Source organism: Sphaerodactylus townsendi, linkage group LG09, assembly GCF_021028975.2.
Source record: "Sphaerodactylus townsendi isolate TG3544 linkage group LG09, MPM_Stown_v2.3, whole genome shotgun sequence".
Taxonomy (NCBI): domain Eukaryota; kingdom Metazoa; phylum Chordata; class Lepidosauria; order Squamata; family Sphaerodactylidae; genus Sphaerodactylus; species Sphaerodactylus townsendi.
The window spans coordinates 14,517,982-14,541,073 of NC_059433.1; the positions used below are offsets into that span (position 1 = coordinate 14,517,982).

Sequence of the window (23,092 nt, forward strand, 5' to 3'; positions counted from 1 at the left end):
GCCAAGTTTCTGCTGTCTCCATGTCCCAGTAAAGACAAATAAGGCAATGGCAGAACGAGAAAGAATGGAAATTAAATAGGAAAGGCTACAGTTAAAGGGAAGTTGGGGTTCACTCTCCAGACGTGCCGCGCGACACGTTTTGTTCCAACTTCTGTTCTGGCTACAAAACAGAGATTTTGCTGATGTTTCATCAAAGGGGAAAAAAATAATCACTTCACACGGTATAAACTCTTCTCTCTTGCTGCATCCACAGCATCACAGCCACAGCTAAGGTTTTTGCAATTCGGACATTCTTTGCAAGCAAGTCAGCAGCGGTGAGCGATCTTTCAACAGATGTTACCAAGTACTCCTTAACTATATGGAACTTTGACCAAGAGACGCAGGAAAATCTGAAGCCCTTTTACAAAAGCATACTCCTGATACTTGCAATCCAATCTGGCATATAAATTCGGAAGAATTATTAGCCTACAAAAACATTTTACTGCCCCTTCTCTGACACACACCTTTGCGAGTCTTCAAAACACACCCGCGGTCTCTAAAATAAAGGAAGAACAGATTTATCTTGCAGCTTTCCAAGGCTCTTTGCTCAAGTGCCACCCCGGAGGCAAATTTACAACCTCATTGCAATGTTTAATATATTACGTTCAATAGTCTTGGATGAGTGAAGAAGGGGAAAGATAACTGAAATTTTCCAAGTGTAATGAGGGCTTCTGATCATCTTCATTTTGAAATGTGACAAGGAACACATATTTTGTCACAGGCAACTCTAGCACGTCACATAAGTTATCATAACTGCATTGAGAGTAGGCTATCTTCTTATTCCCAGAAGATGAGCCACAAAAAAAGATCGCAGAACTAACAGGTATTTATACATTTATTTATGAAATGTATTAATTGTAACTAAAATGGAAATCCCTATGCATATTTTGAGATCCCAAGAAGGCTAAATGCAACTGGAAAGTACATCTACGCATATACCCTTGGTGGCGAACTTTTGGCACTCCAGATGTTATGGACTACAATTCCCATCAGCCTCTGCCAGCATGGCCAGTTGGCAGGGGCTGATGGGAATTGTAGTCCATAACATCTGGAGTGCCAAAGGTTCACCACCACTGGCATATACACTGGAAAATACACGCAGCTGGCATTGTGCAACTCAGCCAGATTTTTCCCAGGGAGTGGCTGCCAGGGGTGAGGAAACTGAAGGTGGGGCAGGGCAAGGGGGGGGAGGAGAAGAGAAGGAGGAAGGAAACGGGGAGAGTCTTCAGAAGGTTTCAGGAAAAGAAGAACTAGTGGGGGAGCGGAAATGAGATGCCACCCAACTGTCCCTGTGGGTCCCCCATTTGTTTTTCTCTAGTTCTGTAATTAGTTGCTCGCTGGTTGTTTTATGCCAGTGATGGCAAACCTTTTCGAGGCCGAGTGCCCAAATTGCAAGCCAAAACCCACTTATTTATCGCAAAGTGCCAACACGGCAATTTAACCTGAATACTGAGGTTTTAGTATAGAAAAAACAGTTGGCTCCAAGGTGTGGGTTACTCGGGAGTAAGCTTAGTGGTAGTCAGTGGCATTGCTTTGAAGCAACTGTGCAATGCTTTGAACAGGTGAATCATGACCCTAGTAGGGTTTACTCAGAAGCAAGCCCCATTGCCAGCAACCAAGCTTACTCCCAGGTAAAGGATCACACTTTAGTTCTTCCCATGAAAATCAGTGGGGTTTAACAGCGCTTAATAGGGTTACCTACACTGCTTCCCCAAAACTAGGTCTTAGTTTAATACTAATAATCTCCCTGAAATAATTACACTGTTATCACATGACGAACTCTGTGCACACGTGCCCACAGAGAGGGCTCTGAGCGCCACCTCTGGCACCCGTGTTATAGGTTCGCCACCACTGTTTTATGCTATCTGTAGGCATTGTTTTATGTTTTATATTCTGTAATCCACTTTGAGTCTCAGGAAGAAAGGCAGATTACAAAGAAAAAAAAATAGAGCAACAGGAACAGACACCGGCAAGTCCAGATCTATTCATGCAATCCGTCCCCTTCGTTACGCAAGACTAAAAGCCTCTCAAGGGATCCACTCAGCGTTCCTCTCTATCACAGGTTTCCAATCTCCACCTCCAACAACTTGTCTATTCATCTCATTAGCTCAAGTTCAGACAGGGGTACGCGTGTTTGAGTACAGGCAGACACAGTTTCACCCAGTCTATGCTAACCAAACTTTCCCACCGAACTTCTCTCAGCTACTTTTCCTTCCGGCCAGGTAGGTTTAGACATCTTGCTTTGAGAAATCCTATGTTGTAGTATCCACAACACACATACACAAATGGGCAGATGAACTGGCCGGCAATTTCACGACAAGCAGCATCAAAAGTTCTCGTCATCGAAGGTGTCACAAGGCAGCGCCAGTTTGCTTTCGGCGCTCATCACATCTTCGGCTGGAGGCTTCCGCACCAAGCGCAACGATGCTGTACTCTGCCATTTTTGGTGGTACGAGCAAGATGCCCTTAAGAAAAGAATGACTTTTGTTCTTTGCACTTCCTAGACATTTATCCATATCACAGTCATGCAGAACTCATATATATCACAGTCATATCACAGAACTCCTTCCCTTCCTCTGCCCACCACAGACATCTTGTGAGGTAGATGACGCTGAGAGGATTCTGAGAGAACTGCGACTAGTCCAAGGTTCTCCAACAGGCTTCATGTTAAGAAGTGGGGAAACACGCCCTGTTCTCCAGATTAGAGGCTGCTGCTCTACACTAGGCAGAGGCATACCGGCAGAAAATGGTGCCCGGAGGCCTGATTTTTCCACTGCCACCACCACCAACAACAACCCGCCCAGAGAAGTTTTCCTTCAGCTGGGTGGGAGCGGCCCAGGAGGGGGAAGAGCAGGGCAGAGGGCATTTCAGTCGCGGTTGCTGCTGTCTTCACAGAGAGAGCTGCCAGGCGCCAGCTGGATCCTTGCGCCTGGCAGGGGGCTGTGCGTGCCGGCTTCGGGCCCACCGTGGGCCGCAAGCACAGCCCCAGCACTGAGGGAGCCACTGGCCGCAAGTGTAATGGCTCCCTCCGTGGCCCCCTCTGTGCCGGCGCCCAGCGGCTCTCTCCATGAAGGAAGCAGCAACCACTGCCACAGCCGCCGAAGCCACCAAGCGCAGCCCCAACACGGAGGGAGCCACCAGGGGCCACACCACAGGCCGCAGTTGCTGCTACCGTGTGGGGGGCAATTCTGCACCCCCACCACGTGACTGGAAGCCCTGCGTCCGGGGACATGTGACACCACACATCTTTCTTTTTTAATGCCATACACTTTGAAACAGCATGGAAAATAAGAATTTCTGTGTTACTGGAAGAAGAAGAAGAGTTTGGATTTATATCCCCCCTTTCTCTCCTGCAGGAGACTCAAAGGGGCTGACAATCTCCTTGCCCTTCCCCCCTCACAACAGACACCCTGTGAGGTGAGTGGGGCTGAGAGAGCTCCGAGAAGCTGTGACTAGCCCAAGGTCACCCAGCTGGCGTGTGTGGGAGTGCCCAGGCTAATCTGAATTCCCCAGATAAGCCTCCACAGCTCAGGCGGCAGAGCTGGGAATCAAACCCGGTTCCTCCAGATTAGATACACGAGCTCTTAACCTCCTACGCCACTGCAAGCTAATATTAGGTATTGTTGGCAGCTGAGTGGAAATCTGGACCTTCTGAAGGACATTCCTAAGGATCTGGCATGAAGTTTAGCACCTTCACCTCCTGTCCTGTGGAAAAGGAGCCAACGAAGAAGGTGTTCACAACAGATCCGCCCACAGAAATGTGAAAATTTGGAAAATAATTCATGTTTCTTTCCCTGTTGTTATCATATAGGAATAAATATATGTTACAAGATATTGGAGACCATGGGTGTAAAGTACCATCAAGCCACAACTGACTTTTGGCAATCTCACAGGATTTTCCAGGCAGAAGTCTCTCAGAGGTGGTTTGCCATTGCCTGAGTAACAACCCTGGTATTCCTTGGAGATCTCCCATACAAATGTTAGCCGACCCTGCTTAGCTTCTGAGATCTGACCATATAACACGTAAAATTCAAAAGGGACCAACTGGATCAAGACCAAAGCAGTTTAGCTTGAAGAAAGAAAAATCACTCTTGACAACGTCATGCGAGTCTCTGCTCATAGCTCAAGGACATTCTCACCTGCGCTACGTAGACGTGATGAGCAGGGTCATTAAGAGGATCCTGAATGCAATTAAAACTTGAGTTCCGCTAGATTTTTTTGCAGCCCATCTGCAGTTTTATAATCCTCCCATCCATCAACTCTGAAAGAGTATTAACACTGACACTGGCTGATCCCACGCTCTTTTGCTGAGCTAGCTTTTCTAAAAGATCTCTGCCTCCACTATTCAAGATCCCATTATAACTTCTGGAAAAGGTCATGGAAATACTTGGTTTTAGACGGTTTTCTTTTTTCAAAAACTAGCAATCAATCTCTGCAATAATTACTGTGGGAATACGATTGCAGCATACAGATACAGCGCCCAGACAATACATAAAGGTGATCGTTAACAAGGGGTTCCAGTCAAAACACTCAGATCTTTACCTGAGGATCTCAAAACCCGGCCTTCCTGTCACTCTTCCACATCACATTCCTTGGAGCATCAGTGGCGTAGGAGATTAAGAGCTCATGTATCTAATCTGGAGGAACCGGGTTTGATTCCCAGCTCTGCCGCCTGAGCTGTGGAGGCTTATCTGGGGAATTCAGATTAGCCTGTACACTCCCACACACGCCAGCTGGGTGACCTTGGGCTAGTCACAGCTTCTCGGAGCTCTCTCAGCCCCACCTACCCCACAGGCTGTTTGTTGTGAGGGGGGAAGGGCAAGGAGATTGTAAGCCCCTTTGAGCCTCCTGCAGGAGAGAAAGAGGGGATATAAATCCAAACTCCTCCTCCTCCTCCTCCTCCTCCTCCTCCTCCTCCTCCTCCTCCTCCTCCTCCTCTTCTTCTTCTTCTTCTTCTTCTTCTTGGAAGCTCCGCCGTTCTCTCTTCATTTTTACGTCATTTGAGAATGATCACACCACTTACCATTACATCATTATAGACAATAATGGATTAATATTATGAATGAATGAATAACTTTACTGTTTAGTTATAGGCCGGAACAAAATATAGAGTACAAATTAAAATAAATACACAATTAACCAAACTCTAAGAGCCCCACCTGGGGGGGAGGGGGTCAATCCACCAGTGGGAGCGGTGCAGGGCCATGCCAATGAATTTGCCCTCCCTAGGGCTCTTGCCCTGGTGGAGAGGCGAATCTACTGGCAGGTGGCCATCGGGACCCTACCAAGTGGTGGGTTGTGGTATGGGACACCGTGCCTCCTGGCCATTGCCCCCTCTGTAACAGCAGCTGGGGCTGCAGATTTACGCCACCTTTTCAATGGCGCAAGTCCATTCAGCCCAGTGGAGGCTATCCAGTGGCAGGGAAGAAGAAGAAGACTTTATTTACAGTCAATGATCAGATATCAGTGGCAGGGAGGCTTTTTGTCATTTTAAGTCTTCATGCCATCAGGAAGCCTCTGCGATGGCAGTGGGGCGGGACGGCCACAGGGCTGCAGCCAGGTGCCCGGGCCATTGAATGAGGCTGCCCATGTCTAAAATGGATAAAATACAATCATTACAGAAATTATTAAATAGACAACCTGGGTAATACCGAAACCTTCTTCCTAATATTAACTGATAGGAAGACAAAAGAGGCAACAGAAAACCCCAGGAAAAACAGCCGCCAGCAGCAACTGAATTCAGTCTTTTTCTGGGCCTGGAATGTTTGGAAGCACTGAACTCAGCTTAAAATGAACATCAGCTGACAGCAGACAATAAAATGAATAATGTACTAAGTCCTCAACCTCACAAGTTTCACACGGCACAAGCAAGAATCTGCCGAGTTCTGACTGAACCTGCCCTAAAGATATGCAGAGGGGAAAGAAGAAGAAGAAGAAGAAGAAGAAGAAGAAGAAGAAGAAGAAGAAGAAGAAGAAGAAGAAGAAGAAGAAGAAGAAGAAGAAGAAGAAGAAGAAGAAGAAGAAGAAGAAGAAGAAGAAGAAGAAGAAGAAGAGAGAAGAAGAAGAAGAGAGAAAGAGAAGAAGAAGGAAAGAAGAAGAGAGAAGAGAAGAAGAAGAGAGAAGAAGAAGAGAGAGAGAGAAGAAGAAGATGAAGAAGAGATTTGGATTTATATCCCCCTTTCTCTCCTGTAGGGAGACTCAAAGGGGCTTACAATCTCCTTGCCCTTCCCCCCCTCACAACAAACACCCCTGGGAGGTTGGGTGGGGGGCTGAGAGAGCTCCGAGAAGCTGTGACTAGCCCAAGGTCACCCAGCTGGCGTGTGTGGGAGTGCACAGGCTAATCTGAATTCCCCAGATAAGCCTCCACAGCTCAGGTGGCAGAGCTGGGAATCAAACCCCGTTCCTCCAGATTAGATACATGAGCTCTTAACCTCCTACGCCACAAGACGGGAACCTGGCACTAGTAAAGGCCTTCCTTGGGGTAGGATTAACCAGGCCTATTAGGTATCTAGAACAAGATCTATTATACTTAAATCTAGGATACCACAGAGAATATTTAGATCGTCGGGTCAGAAATATGTCACGTTCTGCATCCTTCTCCTAAACTTGTACTCGGATTCTGCTAAAGTTCCAGGACTTTATTTCTTCTAATTTGTGCTCCTGAGTCCTAATCCAGAGAAAAGTACAGCTCAACCCTTAGAAAATTGAAAAGGTGGCAAGCCCGCATTTCCCCTACTATTCAACGCAATGTTACAGGACCAAGCAGAAGGCAATTATAAACACAACGTTAGAGACCAGTGGCCATTCTGAACTGAGAGTTGTACATGTGTGTAATATTGTGTCTGTGGAAGAAAACAAAACATAAGACATTAGATTCAATCTGCAGCATCCACTCTAGCCCACAGCATACAGGCCGAAAGGAAAAAGAATGATAACCCTGAAACTACAGCACAATTTAAATTCCCATGGAAAGACATCCAAAGAGTCAGCAGTATAAGGTTGGATCCAGCCACCTTTTCCTATTCAATCTCACCCACTTTCTCTCCTTAAAACAGCTCCCAAACCAAATGCCTTTTATCTGGACAGGTCTCGTGACCCCCAGCACAACTTCTGGAATGGTAAAAGAGAATGCCTTCTTCCTTTTTCATCAGCAGAAAAGCTAGTTCGATCCAACTGACAACTTTCACTATCTCATGACCGCCAGCAATTGATGGAGATAAGGAAAGGGGCATCCCATTTACTATACTGCTTTGGCTCCTAATTGAGCTAGGAGAAGATCTGGTCCACCCTGATAACTTCTCTGCATTCTGAGGGAGACCCAATCGCTTTGAGAACCACTGACTGGCTACTCTCCTGCAAGATTCCTGGATTCCTTGGCGGTAGACTCAATGAGGTGGGGCTCGCTAGGCTTCGTCTTATGAAATGGCATGTCCACGCTGCCCAAAGTTCAACACACACTCAGAATTTAAGGAACTGCTCATCATGACACAAGAAGTTGCAAGATGGAGGGAAGAAAATCTAGGAAGGAGCTCGGCCACTTCCCAAAGAGGCTCCAAACGCACGAGGGGCATTTCAAGTTTTGGCCCTTCCCTTTTTATCATCTACATCTCCACTGTTCACTTGCTTCTCTTTTGCAGTTATCAGAGCAGACAAAAGCTTGGGGAGATTTTTGGCAGACTGACATTTTGGAATATCACCTAGAGCCGCGGTGGCGAACCTATGGCACTCCAGATGTTCACGAACTACAATTCCCATCAGCCCCTGCCAGCATGGCCAATTGGCCATGCTGGCGAAGTGCCATGGCGTGAACCGTCAGGCTCATAGGTCTCACCATGATTGTATTTGAAATGAGCAAACATCATCAGTCTCATAGATGCTCACCATGTTTCAGTGATTGTATTTGAACAGCAAACATCATTTGGATACAAAACAGAATGTCGTACAAAAAAAACGTAGGCTCACAGTTAAAAAGAAAAATGAAAGAAAGAACACCCAAGTCTCTGGATCCATAAAACAACCTCTGCAGAGTTGTAAAGGGGGCGGGGAGGGGGACAGGACAGACTCCCTTTTTCACCTCTCCGCCTCTACAGCTCAAAACCCGCCTCAAAAACATATTTCCAATTAGGTTGGAAAAAAATGACTCTTGTAGCCGAAAAGTGATTATCTCTTTACAATTATGCCAATTCTAGCCAATGACACTATGTCAGTAAGAAACGGATATAAATTGATGAGCGTGGAAGGTGAGCAGCACAGGGAACAGCAAATCAGAGCAGGTACTCCGCCAGCTGGAGCTTATATTAGGTTATATTTTCACAGCGCGCTTGTCAATAGTAATAGTCCCAGGGCGCAACACACAGGTCTGTCTTGAAACATGGCGAGCCAAGATTAAAAGCAAAAGTTCTCGGTTGCCCTGAGCTGTGTCAAAGTTAAATAAACAGATGAAATAGCTAGAGCCTCAAGAACAGGAAGGGGCTGGCCGGTAGCTTGCACCCCCCTGGTGCGTGAAGCAAGCCGAAGAGGAAGCTTGGCATGTTTTTAGGTCCTCCAAAAAGAGAAACTGAAGTGAAGCAAATCTCTGTTTAGTACCATTAATAAATACGTAATTCTTCCACAGCCCGGCAGTACTGCCAACTAAACGCAACTTCGCATGAAGCAGCGAACCACTTGCTCGTGGCAAGTAATACTTCCAAGTAAACGAGCTAGTAAGTTTTCACAAAAAGCAAGTAAGGTGAACCCTTGCTTTCTTCAAGGCCAGTATGGTATAGTGCAGGGGTAGGGAACCTGCAGCTCAAGAGCCGCATGCGGCTCTTCTGCCCTTGCACTGCCGCTCCACGAGCCGAGCCGCTGGCCCCATCCTTGCCCGCCCTGCAGGCAGCAGGGTGGGCGCACCAACTGCCCGTGGCCGGCTGGGCCGTGCTGCGGGCTTCCCCTCTCACCTGCCCCGTTGGAGTGGGGCGGGCGCTTTCCCGGCGGCCGGCGAGGGCGAGCCACTGGCCCCATCCTTGCCCGCCCTGCAGGCAGCAGGGCGGACGCATCCATGCGCTTCTCAGAATGAGCGGAGTAAAAGGTAAAAAAAACCCCAATATATACAGTGTTATCTTTATTTTAAATGTCAAAAATTATTTGCGGCTCCAAGTGTTCTCTTTTCCCATGGAAAACCGGTCCAAATGGCTCTTTGAGTGTTAAAGGTTCCCTACCCCTGGTATAGTGGGTAAGAGCAGTGGACTCTAACCTGGAGAACCGGGTTTGATTCCCTCTTCCTCCACATGAGTGGCAGACTCTTATCTGGTGAACTAGATTTGTTTCCCCACTCCTCCACCTGAAGGCTGCTGGGTGATCTTGGACTAGTCACAGTTCTCTTTGAACTCTATCAGTCCCACCTTACCTCACAGGGTGTCTGTTGTGACGAGAAGGAAACAAGATTTGAAACTCCCTAAGGTTGACAAAAGTGGGGTATCAACAGTGGCGGGATCCAAAAATTTTAGTAACAGGTTCCCATGGTGGTGGGATTCAAACTGTGGCGTAGTGCCAATGGGGCTGGGCGGGGCACGACAAGGGCGTGGCCAGACATTCCAGGAGCGGGGCATTCCTGGGTGGGGCTGTGGCAAGGACACAGCCGCTGCGCCGGTCCTTGGGCGGGAAATGAGTGCACGCAGGCGCAGGCTGCCACGCACGCCGGTGCACCTCCTGCTAGACTGCTTCAAGTTCTGCGCGCTACTGCTGAGAGGAGGGGCGTAACTAAGGCAAAAATCACGTGGCAAAATCACCAATCAGTAACCCCCTCTCGGCACACACAAATAATTAGTAACCTACTCTTGGGAACCTGTGAGAACCTGCTGGACCCCACCTCTGGGTATCAAATTCAAGTTTAATGAGTACTGTCTTCAGCCCACAGTATAAATATGTAACACATAAAATGGACAGCACACAACCACTACGAACAGTTAAAACAATCTTCAAACTAAATACAGAGACTGCAGAGTACGAAAACAACAATACAATAATTACGATCCTTTATGACGAAACACTTGCCCACTTGTTTATCACGGGACTGCGTTTTTTACATGCAAATGAATACAATTTTGTCACAGCCTAGGCGATGCTAGGTTCCTTGTCCTTGCAGCAGTGGCGTAGGAGGTTAAGAGCTGGTGTATCTAATCTGGAGGAACCGGGTTTGATTCCCCGCTCTGCCGCCTGAGCTGTGGAGGCTTATCTGGGGAATTCAGATTAGCCTGTGCGCTCCCACACACGCCAGCTGTGTGACCTTGGGCTAGTCACAGTTTCTCAGAGCTCTCTCAGGCCCACCTACCTCCCAGGGTGTTTGTTGTGAGGGGGGAAGGGCAAGGAGATTGTCAGCCCCTTTGAGTCTCCTGCAGGAGAGAAAGGAGGGATATAAATCCAAAACTCTTCTTCTTCTTCTCTTGAGCAAAACTTGGGCCAAAAAAGGATCTGTATCAATTGCGTGAGTTTGTGTAAACCAAGTTAACAGGGTGGAAATTAGATGGCTCCTTTCCTCACTGTAAAACTCACAATGGAGAAGAATACATGTGATTGTTAAAGTGGGATATAAATCCAAACTCTTCTTCTTCACCAGTGTATCCAAATGACTGGTTCAGATATGCATTGTCCCCACTACGGAGTTGCAGGGCTATGTCATGGGCAGTTGTGTAACTTGTTGACATTATTTTATTGTATGGTATAATTATTTTAACATGATCCCTTGTGGTAAAAGCTTTTGCTTACGTTTTATTTTTCACGTGTGTTATTGGTTGTTGGCAGAATCCGTGCCCAGACCAGGCCTTGTTTATGTTCTAATGAAGTTGTTTGGGGACCAAGGGCTGTAAAATTATTAGAGGCAAAACTGACGTCTTTGTCCCATTCTGTCCTAAACATTCCTCAGTCCGGCCAGCACAAATCAATCTGCAATGATCTACTGCTACTCTGGATTTTTACGAAGTGGGGGCACAGCATCCTCTGCCCTTTGTCACGAGGATGAAAGTGGAAAGCAGAGGCCCCCAACTAGGTATCTGGGACAAGCACGTCCCACTAAACCAGGGGTCTTCAAACTATGGCCCTCCAGATGTTCATGAACTACAATTCCCATCAGCCCCTGCCAGGACGGCCAAGTGGTAGGGCTCATGGGAAATGTAGTCTATGAACATCTGGAGGGCCATCGTTTGAAGACCCCTGCACTAAACAAATCTGAACCAAGAACCAGCTCCTTCTCAATGCGCAGGTTTCTCCTGCATTCAGCTTTTTCCACAGTGCCTGGAACGGAACCATCAGCCGGATATTATAACCACAGTTTGGCACACCCTTCTTGAAATAAACAAGTTCTTCATACTGAGGTCAGGCTGCAGCCGGGGAGGTGGTGGGGAGAGAATGGGGACTGGTGGATTTCAAGCACCCAGATCGCGGTGATTGGCCTCACTGCACCAGGGTTCACAGACCTGCAAACATCACAGAAGCAATTGTTTCTTCAGAAGAGTCTGTTACGCTGCCTTCTCCACTCACTCGCTCACACAAATGTATAATTATCCCCTTTGTACAGCGGCTTACGGCAGATCAAGATGCTGCAAGGATGCATCATCCCATAACTTAAGAAAGACAAAACAAATTCCTAGTTAAGTGCTTCAGAACACCTCCAGGTGTTCCGGGCAGACTTCAGTTGTTCTTTGCAGAAGATACTTGTTAGGTATTAAAAAGTAAATTAATCGGCAATCCAAGGACTTTTGGGAAGTTGCCAGCAGGATTCATCTGCAGTAATTTGACCAATTCACAGCTCCAGTAACTTGCTCGGGGGAAGCGTACACAGGAATACCAAATGAAAGCCGATGATTTTTGTCCAATACAAAAATCAGTCCCTGAGTAGAATGATATCACTGTTACACAGCAGACTGCTCATTCTGGAACAGTTTTGTGTAGTATCTAAGTAGTCAAACAAGGGGCACAGAACACGGGCCTCCATTTTGGCCTCAGCAGTACAGATCGGAAGCGACCCTAAGTCAATATTTTTTTAAAAGGTGATACAGCTGCCCTGCAGCCCGCTGAGCTAGGAAGCCGTTATCAGACCCAGCGCCTTCTCTCTACATCTTCAATAAGTTCCTCAACCTCCAGGTGGGGATTAGAGATCTCCTGGAATTACAACTGATCTCCAGACTATAGAGATCAGTTCCTTCAGAGAGATCGACTGCGGTGGAGGTTGGGGCTGTATATGGCATCATGCCCCATTGAGGGCCCTCCGCTCGCCAAATCCGTCAGTCTCAGGTTTTACTCCCACATCTCCAGGAATTTCCCAACCCAGACTTGGAAACTCTGTCCTGCAACCAATTGTCCCTCCAAGGCTTCCATATCGCTGCTCAGATGTTCCCTCTCGTTGAGCGGAACTGAGTTGCCAGTGACAGCTCCCCCGTTGGCCAGCCATCCCACCTGCAAGGCACCAATCCGGTGCCTGCACCGTGCCACAGCTTACAGTGAACGTTGCCTGCAACAAGCCTCTACAGCCGTGGTGGCGAATCTATGGCACTCCAGATGTTCATGGACTACAATTCCCATCAGCCCCTGCCAGCATGGCCAATTGTAGTCCATGATCATCTGGAGTGCCATAGGTTTGCCACCACTGCTCTAGGGTTACCAGCCTCCATGGGGAGCCTTGAATCACAAATGATCTGCAGACGACAGACATGCAGCAAACGGCAACTTTAGAGGGAAAACAAAATGGCGTCACATCCCTTTGTGCTCCCTCTCATCCCCAAACGCCACGCTCCCCAAGCATCACCCCCAAATCACCATGAATTTCCCAAGTCAGAGGGGGCCACCATACCTGTGGTCTGTGTCATTTGTGGTTGATGTCCAACTACTTTAGGTAACATTATACTGAATATATCGACATTACACCTACATCAAAATTAGAAACATAGTTAAGATGAACAAATCAAAATTGATCAAAGCACTCTACTTATTTCGGTCTCAAACACACGCTCAAAACACACTGTACCTTATACTCTAGGGAGTGTGAGCTTTCAACTTGCACCTACAGAAACTGTCAGCTTTCAGACAAAGGCATGAACAGATAATTAACATGTGTCTGACTGACATCTATACATTAAAAATGGTTCCTTAATCCTCAGCAATGTGCAAGAAATGTAACTACCTCAAAGTAATGCAAGTCTTGCAGGCTTTTCCACAAAGACAATTGCCCAACTAAATTATAATATATGTGCGTGTGTGTAGTTCAGTGGTAAAAAACACTGGTATATTTTCACCATAAAGTTTGCCACTGTGTTGATTACTTTGGATTTAACATTTAGAGCCCCATCGGGCCCATGGAGTGGCCTGTGGTCACGCCAGCGGATTTGCCCTCTCTGGGGCACCTATTGTCTGGGCCAAGGACGTAGGTAAGGGGTGGGTTCCCGGGTTTAAACCCCCCCCCCCATTACATGTCCGAAGCTCCGCCCACCGTTTGTGGTTTTTGTAGTGTTTTTTTAGTTTTTGGCCTGCAGGGGGCGCAGTTTTTAGGCTAGCAGCACCTAAATTTCAGGGGATTTTTGGGAGACACTCCTGATGATACCACCCATGTTTGGTGAGATTTGGTTCAGGGGGTCCAAAGTTATGGACTCCGAAAGGCGGTGCCCTATCCCCCATGTTTCCAATGAGATGGGGGCTACACATTTGAGGGTCCATAACTTTGGACCCCCTGAACCAAACTTCACCAAACCTGGGTGGTATCATCAGGAGAGTCTCCTAAGGATACCCTGAAAGTTTGGTGCTGCTAGCTTAACAATTGCACCCCTGACAGCAGGCAGGGGTGTGGCCAGGGGAAGAACCAACATTTTTTCAGCTTCCTCCTAACCATTTGCCCTGTTGCACCAGCAACCAGGTATTCAGGGGATGTATGCACATTAATTCCTCAGCAGTACAGTGGTATTTTTGCTTTTTAAGCCTCCCCATGTCTCCAGCAGTGGTGTGGTACAGCTGTGACACCACAGCTGGCCTCCTGGCCTTGTGGATGAATTTGCCCGCCATAAAAGCTGTCGCTACACATGTTTGATCATCTCAAATCCAAAGAGATAAATCACAAGTTCAAAATGTGGACAATTGTCCAAGACAAACTGCAGGCAAGATCTGCTCTGCCAACCTTCTTGCCAGTCCATCCCGAGTAATAATCTGAAACATGGTCAGCGCTTGATCATTCAGAGTTAATGAAAAAGCACCCTTTTACCTGCTCCAAAAAGAACTTGCGAGAGATTTCTCCCCTCCAAGGCTACCTTTCCTCACCTTCCCACTGGAATCTTGCTCCTCCAGGATGGGCAGATCTGAGAACTGTGTACCCACGAACTGTGATCAAGTGCTTCAAAAGACGAAACAAAATCATCTCCCACTGACCTGTCACCAGTAAAATCAGGATTCGCCTGCACCTTGCAAATTAATTATAACTTCAAAACAAGTCAAAATTTGCCAAGTCCTTCCTGGAAAAGGAATGCAGTTTTTTTCAAGGACAGCATGCATTATTCTTGCTAATGCCAACTCAGAGGTTAGAAAACAGGGCACTAACATTATAGGACATTCCTGGTGGCTGGGAGAGAAGGAGAGAAAAATGAGAATTTGCATTTCTATCCCGCTTTTCTCAATTGTACGTAGTCTCAAAGTGGCTGACAAACTCCTTTTCCCTTCCCCTCCCAACAACAGACACCTTGTGAGGTAGGTGGGGCTGAGAGAGTTCCAAAGAACTGTGACTAGCCCAAGGTCACCCAGCAGGCTTCATGTGTACGTACAGGGAAACAAATCCAATTCACCTGATAAGAAGCTCATGTGGCGGTGTGGGGAATCAAACCTGGTTCTCCGGATTAGAATCCACCTGCTCTTAACTACTACACCAAGCCAGGGAGTAGGGAAGGAGGGAAAAGTGAAGATGAGGGTGGATTAAGGTAGGCCAGCTGGTGAGTGTAAAGGAGAAAAGGGAAGGAAGAAAAGGGGAGAGTCTAAGTGGGCTTTCAGAAAACAGAAAGAAGAAACAGTCCTGGAGAGTGCCCACTTGTATTACCTAATTTATCCTCACAAACCACCAAAAATATGTTGAAAAAGCTTTCCTAGGGCAATTCCGCACATGAGTAAAATAGGTTCAACCCAGTTCCCTGAGAAGGGTACTAACCTAGGTCGAAGCCATTGTTGTTCCCCACTGCAACCAGCTTGATCCCAGCTCGGAGGGCGGGATCATCCTGTGCCTCTTCACCGCTCCGTTCCGATTGGCTACTGTTCTACGGCCATGTTCCGTCTATCCCCACACACATTATAAAAAAAACTGCCACAGGAATGGAGGGACGAAGGTGGCGTTTTTTGATTGGCCAGCTGTTCGCATGCCCGAAACACTCAGCTGTGATTGGCTGAATGGGGGACTCTTGGCACCAGAGATTCCGCGCGTTACTGGAATCGAGCTGAGTTCGCCCGTGGTTCCCTGAAAAAGTAGTGGATTCCCAGCTGGAGTCGGAAATTTGGCCGTTACATGGGGCTTAGAGCTGGTACAAAACCACGCCGATCCCAGTGGTTGTCGCGAACGCACTTAGGTCCGAAACATAGCTTTCGAACTTAGGTCAATGCGGCAAGTGCGGAATCGACCCTAGACTCTGAAACCTTTTCGCCAAAGATTGGTACCTTCCTCACATCCCTGGGACCACCATTCCATCAAACGTGAACGGAGGCCTGCAGATGTGACCCTTCCCTGCATCAATAGCTTTTTTCACGTTGTACGTCTCCCCTTTCTCCAAACATTCCCATGAGTCCGAAAGAGAAGGGGGCGGCAAACCGTTAACTTTGGCTCAGGCTTGTTCCTAGGCCTGCCCCACTGATCTCAACATCCAGATGAAATCCTTTCCTTTCCTCCAGCTCCAGTCTGCTGCTTCTCTGGATCCTATTTGCTTCTGCAGAAGCAACGCCCTGGGACTGGTGTAGCCTAGGGCTGCCAATCTCCAGGGGGTGGCTGGAGATCTCCTGCTATCTCCAGGTGACAGAAATCACTTCCCCTGGAGCAGAGGTCTGCAACCTGCGGCTCTCCAGATGTTCATGAACTACAATTCATGGATTCCATCGCGGGCCCGGCCTACAATTTATGGATTCCATCACGGGCCTGATTTATGAATTCCATCGCGGGCTCGGCCTACTCCCTCCCTTTCTTTTTAGCCTTAGATCGGGCGCCTGTTTTTAAACAACTTCTGTTTTATAAAAACCTTGGTTGTCTTAATTTATAGCTCTTTGTTGTTTGTAATCGCTGCATAGGTTTTAATGGGTTCAGTGTTTTATGGTGTTGATTTTATGCTGTTGATTGCTGTTCGCTATAACAGTCGTATTGTAAGCCGCCTCGAGCCCTTCGGGGATGAGGCGGACTATAAGTTCAATAAATAAATAAATAAATAAATAAATAAATAAATAAATAAATAAATAAATAAAATTCCCATCAGCCCCTTCCAGGATAGCCAATTGGGTTGATGGGAATTGTAGTTCATGGACATCTGGAGAGCAGTAGGTTGCAGACCCCTGCTCTGGAGAAAATGGCTACTTTGGAAGGTGGATTCTATGGCATGATACCCCCACTTAAAGACCCTCCCCTCCCCAAACCACACTCTCCTCAAACTCCACCCCCAAATTCTCCAGGGATTTCCCTCCCGGAGTTGGCACTCCTAGCGTAACCTCAGAAGCTACTCCTTTGTGCCGTGGTAGCATGATCAAATCACTGTAGCCGCATTGTCAAAACTATCCTCCAGAAATACTTCAGCAAGCTAGCAGGTGAGACATAAGTGCCAGCTCTACCACTGAACTCTGGCCGTAGTGAAATATTCTTCTTGTTTCAACTCTGTTTATTCCCCCCAATACTTCTCGTTTCTTTGGAAAGTACCAAATGCCAATCAGGGTACAGTTGCAACTCCTGAGGATTAATGCAGCAATGTCCCGAGCTCTCCGTAGCAAGGGATTTGAAAGAGGTCAGCACTGCACCACGGTCACAGTGGCTAATGCTCGGGAAACATTGCTCATCTTTTAAAATCTCTTTCTACATAATTCGTTTCAGTCGGAGCTTGCATGCATTTTGCCTTGTGCTGTTTACTGTGACAGACTGCAGGATGCTTTTCAAAGACTCTTGCTCCCTCCATGAAACATAGCAGAATAGTTATTTTGGAGAATGTGACATCAGCGAGGCAGGCAGCAATTTCGGATCAGGTCAAAACCAGCCATGGATTTTTTGGGGGTGGAATTTTCAGTCTGGAGAATTTGCATGCTTTTCGAAGAGCCGAAAGCGCCAAGATTTGTTTCAGCCTTCAACGAACAGAAAAAAAACTTGAGAGATCTTTACAGCAAAGCACAAAACGGCTACTGCTATGAGTATGGGGAGCCGGGGTACGTTCCAAAAATTTGTGCCAAAGTTTAGCAAGATCCCAAAACTGGAGGGATTCAGAACACTTCCCAAGTAGTCCCGTGCTTCTACAGTTAGCAACAACACCTTCCTTCCTTCCTGCAGCATACTGGGCAAAACGCTCCCCACAAATGATGAGAAGGTGAAAATGTCTGTGATTCTGATGCTGTGTGCCAAAAAGTTCCAGGCTACCATGAGAAAATGGATAGCTAAAGGTTCCTAAGAGCCAAAAGTCCAACACCTCTGCCCAGGCCCTACCTGAGTGGAGGTGAGAGGTTATAATTTCATCAGTTAGTCAGTTCCCAGTCCAGAGGAGGTCAAGCAGGCTGACCCACCTCCAGAAGGAGGCTGCCTGTTGAGCCTAGTTTATGTCCCTGCTCCAAGCTTGCATTCAGAAGCACCCTCCAATTAGAAGAAGAAGAAGAGTTTGCATTTATATCCCCCTTTCTCTCCTGCAGGAGACTCAAAGGGGCTTACAATCTCCTTGCCCTTCCCCCCCTTACAACAAACACCCTGTGAAGTAGGTGGGGCTGAGAGAACTCCAAGAAGCTGTGACTAGCCCAAGGTCACCCAGCTGGCGTGTGTGGGAGTGCACAGGCTAATCTGAATTCCCCAGATAAACCTCCACAGCTCAGGCGGCAGAGCTGGGAATCAAACCCGGTTCCTCCAGATTAGATACACGAGCTCTTAACCTCCTACGCCAGTGACTCATGCTCAGATGGCAGGTAGCCCTGACCTTTATATGCACCTTTTTGGGGGGGGGATGCAAGGGCAAAACGTGTCCCAGTTTACTTTTAAAAAAAATGTATTTCATGTCTCAGAAGTATGGGAAACATTACTCTATATGTAATATAAGCATATCCTTGCTGAAAATGAGGAACACATTTTTAATCCACGAAAGACACAGTAATACGTTTCCTCTAAATGCAGATGAAGTATATACAATATTCTCATAACAATGAGCCAACTCACAAACCTTTCCAGTAGACAATAACATAGCCCATTGACTTTAACACAACTACAGCCTAAGCCCTGAATAACCAAATTCTGTATACTTGGGAGTCTTTCCTCTGGCCCGCACTTTGGACCCAGGATGTATTTTCCCTTCAGACTATCCGTGCGTGTCAAGGTCACATAAAAAGCCTAATGATAATAAAGTCAGCACCATCACACAGTTAACAGCTTCAAAATTAGAGAGACAAATTTTGCCCTGCAGTATGTGCTAGCTTTCTCTCTTGAAAATGTTTCCTTACACACGAATCTGTGGACAAATATTTCCTATACCTCAGTTAAAATTACATCTTTTCTTACTAGGCACCACCTTTCCAGAGGTTTCCTCAAGATGGCTCACAAAGTAAAACGACACAATTAAACCATAAAACTTACAGCATAAAAACAAGCCAAAAGACAGCATTAAACACCATACAATAATATCTTTTTAAAAGCGAGAAGCTGATCATACAAACATTCAGTGTGTCTCTCATTCACCCCGCCTGCCCCCCACCCTCTTATGTCTTACCCAATTCTTTCTGGACTTTACCTGCATCTGCTGTGAATCACAACAGATGAGTCACAGAATTTTCACAAGCACACCCATTTTACAGATGGAGAATACGTTCTACAGTTCCTCTTCGAGCCTGATTTGCACACACATGGAGAATGAGGTAAGACTGAAGTGGAAGAATGCACGAATGGTTTGTATCTCCTGCACGTGGTAATTAAGAACACATAACCAGAGATATGTATGGCTGTGTACATATGGCAGAGATATGCATAGCTGTGTATGGTTTTGCCTTTGGTCAGTTCTGTCACTTTGGCAAACTTCCACGTCCCAAACGTGAGTCTGCTACACCAATGCAGTAATGCATTTGCAAAGAATCACCAAGGGGGTTTAACCCTTGTAATGCCACTGATTCTCCACGGCAACCACACACACGCACACACAAACACACACCCCATGTTTCATACAATCCAGTTAAAGGCTAAAGGGGCTTTGAAAACTGGCCTGCGGGAATTTGCCTTCCCTTCTGGCCCACCGATTCTCCCTAAAAGATGCCCCCTCCCTTGCATTTGCTTCACAATATGTATTTCTGAATCTGTCCTGTCATTTTATACTAAGACATGGAACGTGGTAAAGGAAACGCGGCCTCGTGGCCTGTGGGGAGAACCAACCAGCATGCCTCTAAATTTTATGCAAGTCAAGGGCCTCACTGACTAAAACAGAAACTAAACGTATCTGTTCAAACGTCTTCAGTCCTCACTCAACACCTAAACGGAGCATCGTAGAAAATTACAGCAACTTCCCCGGGTATTGTGCAGGCACAGAGAACTTCACACATTTGAGGAAAAGCAAAAACCACAGAGGCTCTTGCAAACGTTGAAAACTAGTTAGCCTACAAGGAGAGGACTACAATTTCGTCGCTCCTACAACACGCCACATTCAAACCTAAAACTACAGGCTTCTTATTTATTATAAATGTGTGTCATTTACATTCTGCCTTTGCTCAAGGCAGTTTACATAAGGCCGTGAGGCATCCCAGCAATGGCCAGGCCCGAGCCTGCTCAGCTCCAATAAGGTTAGTGCCTTCTGTGCCCGATACCCTTTAATCCCATTAGAGTTAATAGAAATTGCTTTATTGCCTGTGAAAGAGAACAAACAGTTTTCCGTCTTGAGACTTTTTGCATTCATACATTACCCACGACCCACACACCGACTTAACCAGCGAAGTAAGTAGCTGTTTCCAGGGTTTTTTTGACAAATTTCACTCAAAATTGTCAGCCTTCACACCTGACTGTGAACATTTGCCAAATTCTGGACTCTCGGTGTTACATGTATACTTTCTAGAGCGCAAGGTCACCGCTGTTCAGAGCGAGCTGGTGAAAACTGCACCCATAGTTTTTTCCTAGCGTGGCTTGAACATCTCTCTATTTTGAGGGTTCAATCCATCAAGCCCAGTCCCTCAGTAAGTCGTATTTCTTTTAATGCTGGTTGGGAAGGAGAAGAGGCCAACAAAATGAATCCAAAGTTCTGCCTTTGCCTGCTTTCCTTGACAGCTTTAGAAATGTCACCTTGGAAAAGCAGCAGCTGTTACAAATTATCCACTTAGCTGAGCTCTCCCCCCCCCCCGCCCCCTTCTTTAATTTTATTTCAAATGAAAGCACAAGGTGGGAAGGGAAAATAAGAGGAAAGCAGCTATCTGTGAAGACAGGGAGCTGGGTGCGCGCAGGAGCCAATTCAGATCTCATGAAAGGCAATCTTATAAAAACTACTGCAAGACTTTCCAGTCCCTCCCACGTTCGTTTCCAATTCCTCTCATTAAAACAGACCAAAACAAAACTCAGCAATTGCCTTAACTTGAGTGACAAGAGCGGTACTTAAATAAGACCACCAGAAGAGAGACACCCCCCCCCCCCGAAATGCTTCATTGTTTCAGAAAGGCCTCCGACCTCAACTCAGGTACAGGGGTTGAACAGAAATACCTGTAAACCTGAAGACACTGGGCACCTTGACCGTCAGAATCGAACGGAGTCCCAGTCAGAGGGGAGAAAACACATTCGAAAATGACATCACTCGCAGAAATTAAGAAACTGCAACAGCAAGGATGGGGCCAAATCAATGAATTACAATCTTGATACTTCCCTGCCCTTCACCCCACATTACACAGAGGCACCCCTGAGCTTTCCCTGCCCCACCCCCAACACTCTCAGCAACTTTGCTGCATTCAGATATTTTAACCAGTTTTATATTTGAGTCCAATATTGAATTGTCTCCAAAAAAAAAGTCACTCCAGTGAATTGCATGTTGGAACACCCCATGACCGCTACAGCCACTGGTTTACATCACTCAGTCCTCTTGGCTTTCCTGACAACCTTCTCAGCCAGGCAAATTCTGTTTTTTCTACCTTAACCCCAGGTTTTAAAACCATGAACGTGCAAGGAAACAATGGACAGAGATTTAAGTTGCTTTAGTTTTTGACACTGTACAGTCACAAAGCAAATGAGGTTTTTTTAAAAAATATATGAGCAGAAGGCATCTGCTAAATTACCGAACGCCCACCTTCCTTACAAGAATAAGAGATCGGTCCCTAGTCCAGCTTCATTTTGTTGTTGTTGATGTTAATGAACGGCACCGGCTCAGCATTGCTCACTTCAAAAACCTTCTGGTGATGCAACCGCAGACATAAAAACAGAGTTCAGCAGGATCTCCACGCACAGCAAGGCTCCGGAGGGAGCCGCTTGAACACAGCAACAGATACGGAACATATTTTTGAGTGACATTACCTGGATCTCTCATTGCGTCTCGCTCATCCCTTTCTGCATGGCGATACGAAGCAGGGGAAACGTTCAGCGGGTTGCGGGCAGGAGGCGACAATCAGGAAGCCCAGTTGTGACAAGAGCTTTGTTCTGCCTGCAGTGAATTACAGGAAGCCAGGGTTAGCCAAGGCGGCGGCGGCAGCGGCGGCAGCAGCAGCAACAAATTGGGAAATCAAAGTGTCCTTTACAGCCCGTGTGTGCATACACATTGGAGACAGCGGGAGAAGGGGGGGGCTGCCTCAGACTCGAAATACGCCGTGGCGCGTTTGCAGATTTCTCCGTTTAACGAACACGCAAGTTCATCTTCCCCCCTGCTCTTCCGAGAACCAGGCTCCCCTTGGCGATTCCCTCGACGCCAGCTAGAGAAACAGACCCCCTGTGGCTATTGCAGATCGGAGTTGATGTGGATGGAAATATAGCTGTCTTGTCTAGCTGCGGCTAGCTATAAATACAGCCGCTGACCAACTTGCATAATCAGGCATCGCTGTGACCAGCATCTCCCCAGCTAACTAGCCAGCTGCTCCCTCCCCGCCCCCTGGTTTTGTTTTGGCTTGTTGTTTTTTTTGCCTCTCAGAGAGAACGTGGGATTGCGAAAACACAACAAAAGACTTACGGCTCCCCGAACGCAAGGAAAAGAGGCGACCGCTTCTCTCTCTTCTTCTTCTCTCTGCACGGTCCACAAAAGCTCGCCTCTACCCCCAGCCTTTCCGTTTGCCCTTCCAGTGATGGCTTCACCCCTGTCAAGCAGAATCCGGCCAAATGGAAAGACCTCAACATCTGTCTCTTCTTTTCCCGGCCCCTCCTCCCGAAGGGGGGTGGGGGTGGAAGCGGCACTGGAGATACAGAAAGAAAACCATATTAGCAGCCTGCCTCCCAAGCTCCCCCTCCCCCTTCCTCAAAGCTGTGGCTAGGTGGTTTACAGACAGCTCCGCTTTATATTTTTCTACAGGGGGGTGCAATCTTCAATGGACAGTCTGCTGTCAGAGAATGGGGGCGAGATGGGGGCAGGTTGCCCTTTGCAAAAATTGGTCAAAGCTCCAGGAGGCATTTAAGGACACGTCTGCCATCGCACTGAGACCCCGGGCACACACAGGTTTCCCAATGCAGCTCCCAGCACACTTCTGCACACCGTCACCCAGTTTGCAAACCCCCAAGTAAACCCCTTTAGGGCTCCTGAACCTCACACTGTAAGGACGACCCTTCCCCAGGCAACGTTGCACAGAAACCCCACAAAGACAACACAGGGGAGACAAAGAGCTTCCGATCCGGTCTCCTCCCTGCCTTTTCCATGCAAAACCCTCCCCAACCATATTAGGAGGAAAAGCCCCAAGGCCATCA

At 47.2% G+C, this 23,092-nt stretch overlaps 1 protein-coding gene across 1 annotated transcript in view; it reads right to left on the reverse strand.

The window, feature by feature from the left end:
- RNF152 (ring finger protein 152) overlaps positions 1 to 23,092 on the reverse strand; it is a 58,544-nt gene that overhangs the window by 35,077 nt on the left and 375 nt on the right. The window contains exons 2-3 of the mRNA XM_048508413.1: positions 22,368 to 22,587; positions 21,722 to 21,848 (exon numbers count right to left, since the gene is read on the reverse strand). The gene's annotated coding sequence lies outside the window, so the exon portion shown is untranslated. The remainder of the gene's footprint in view (positions 1 to 21,721; positions 21,849 to 22,367; positions 22,588 to 23,092) is intronic.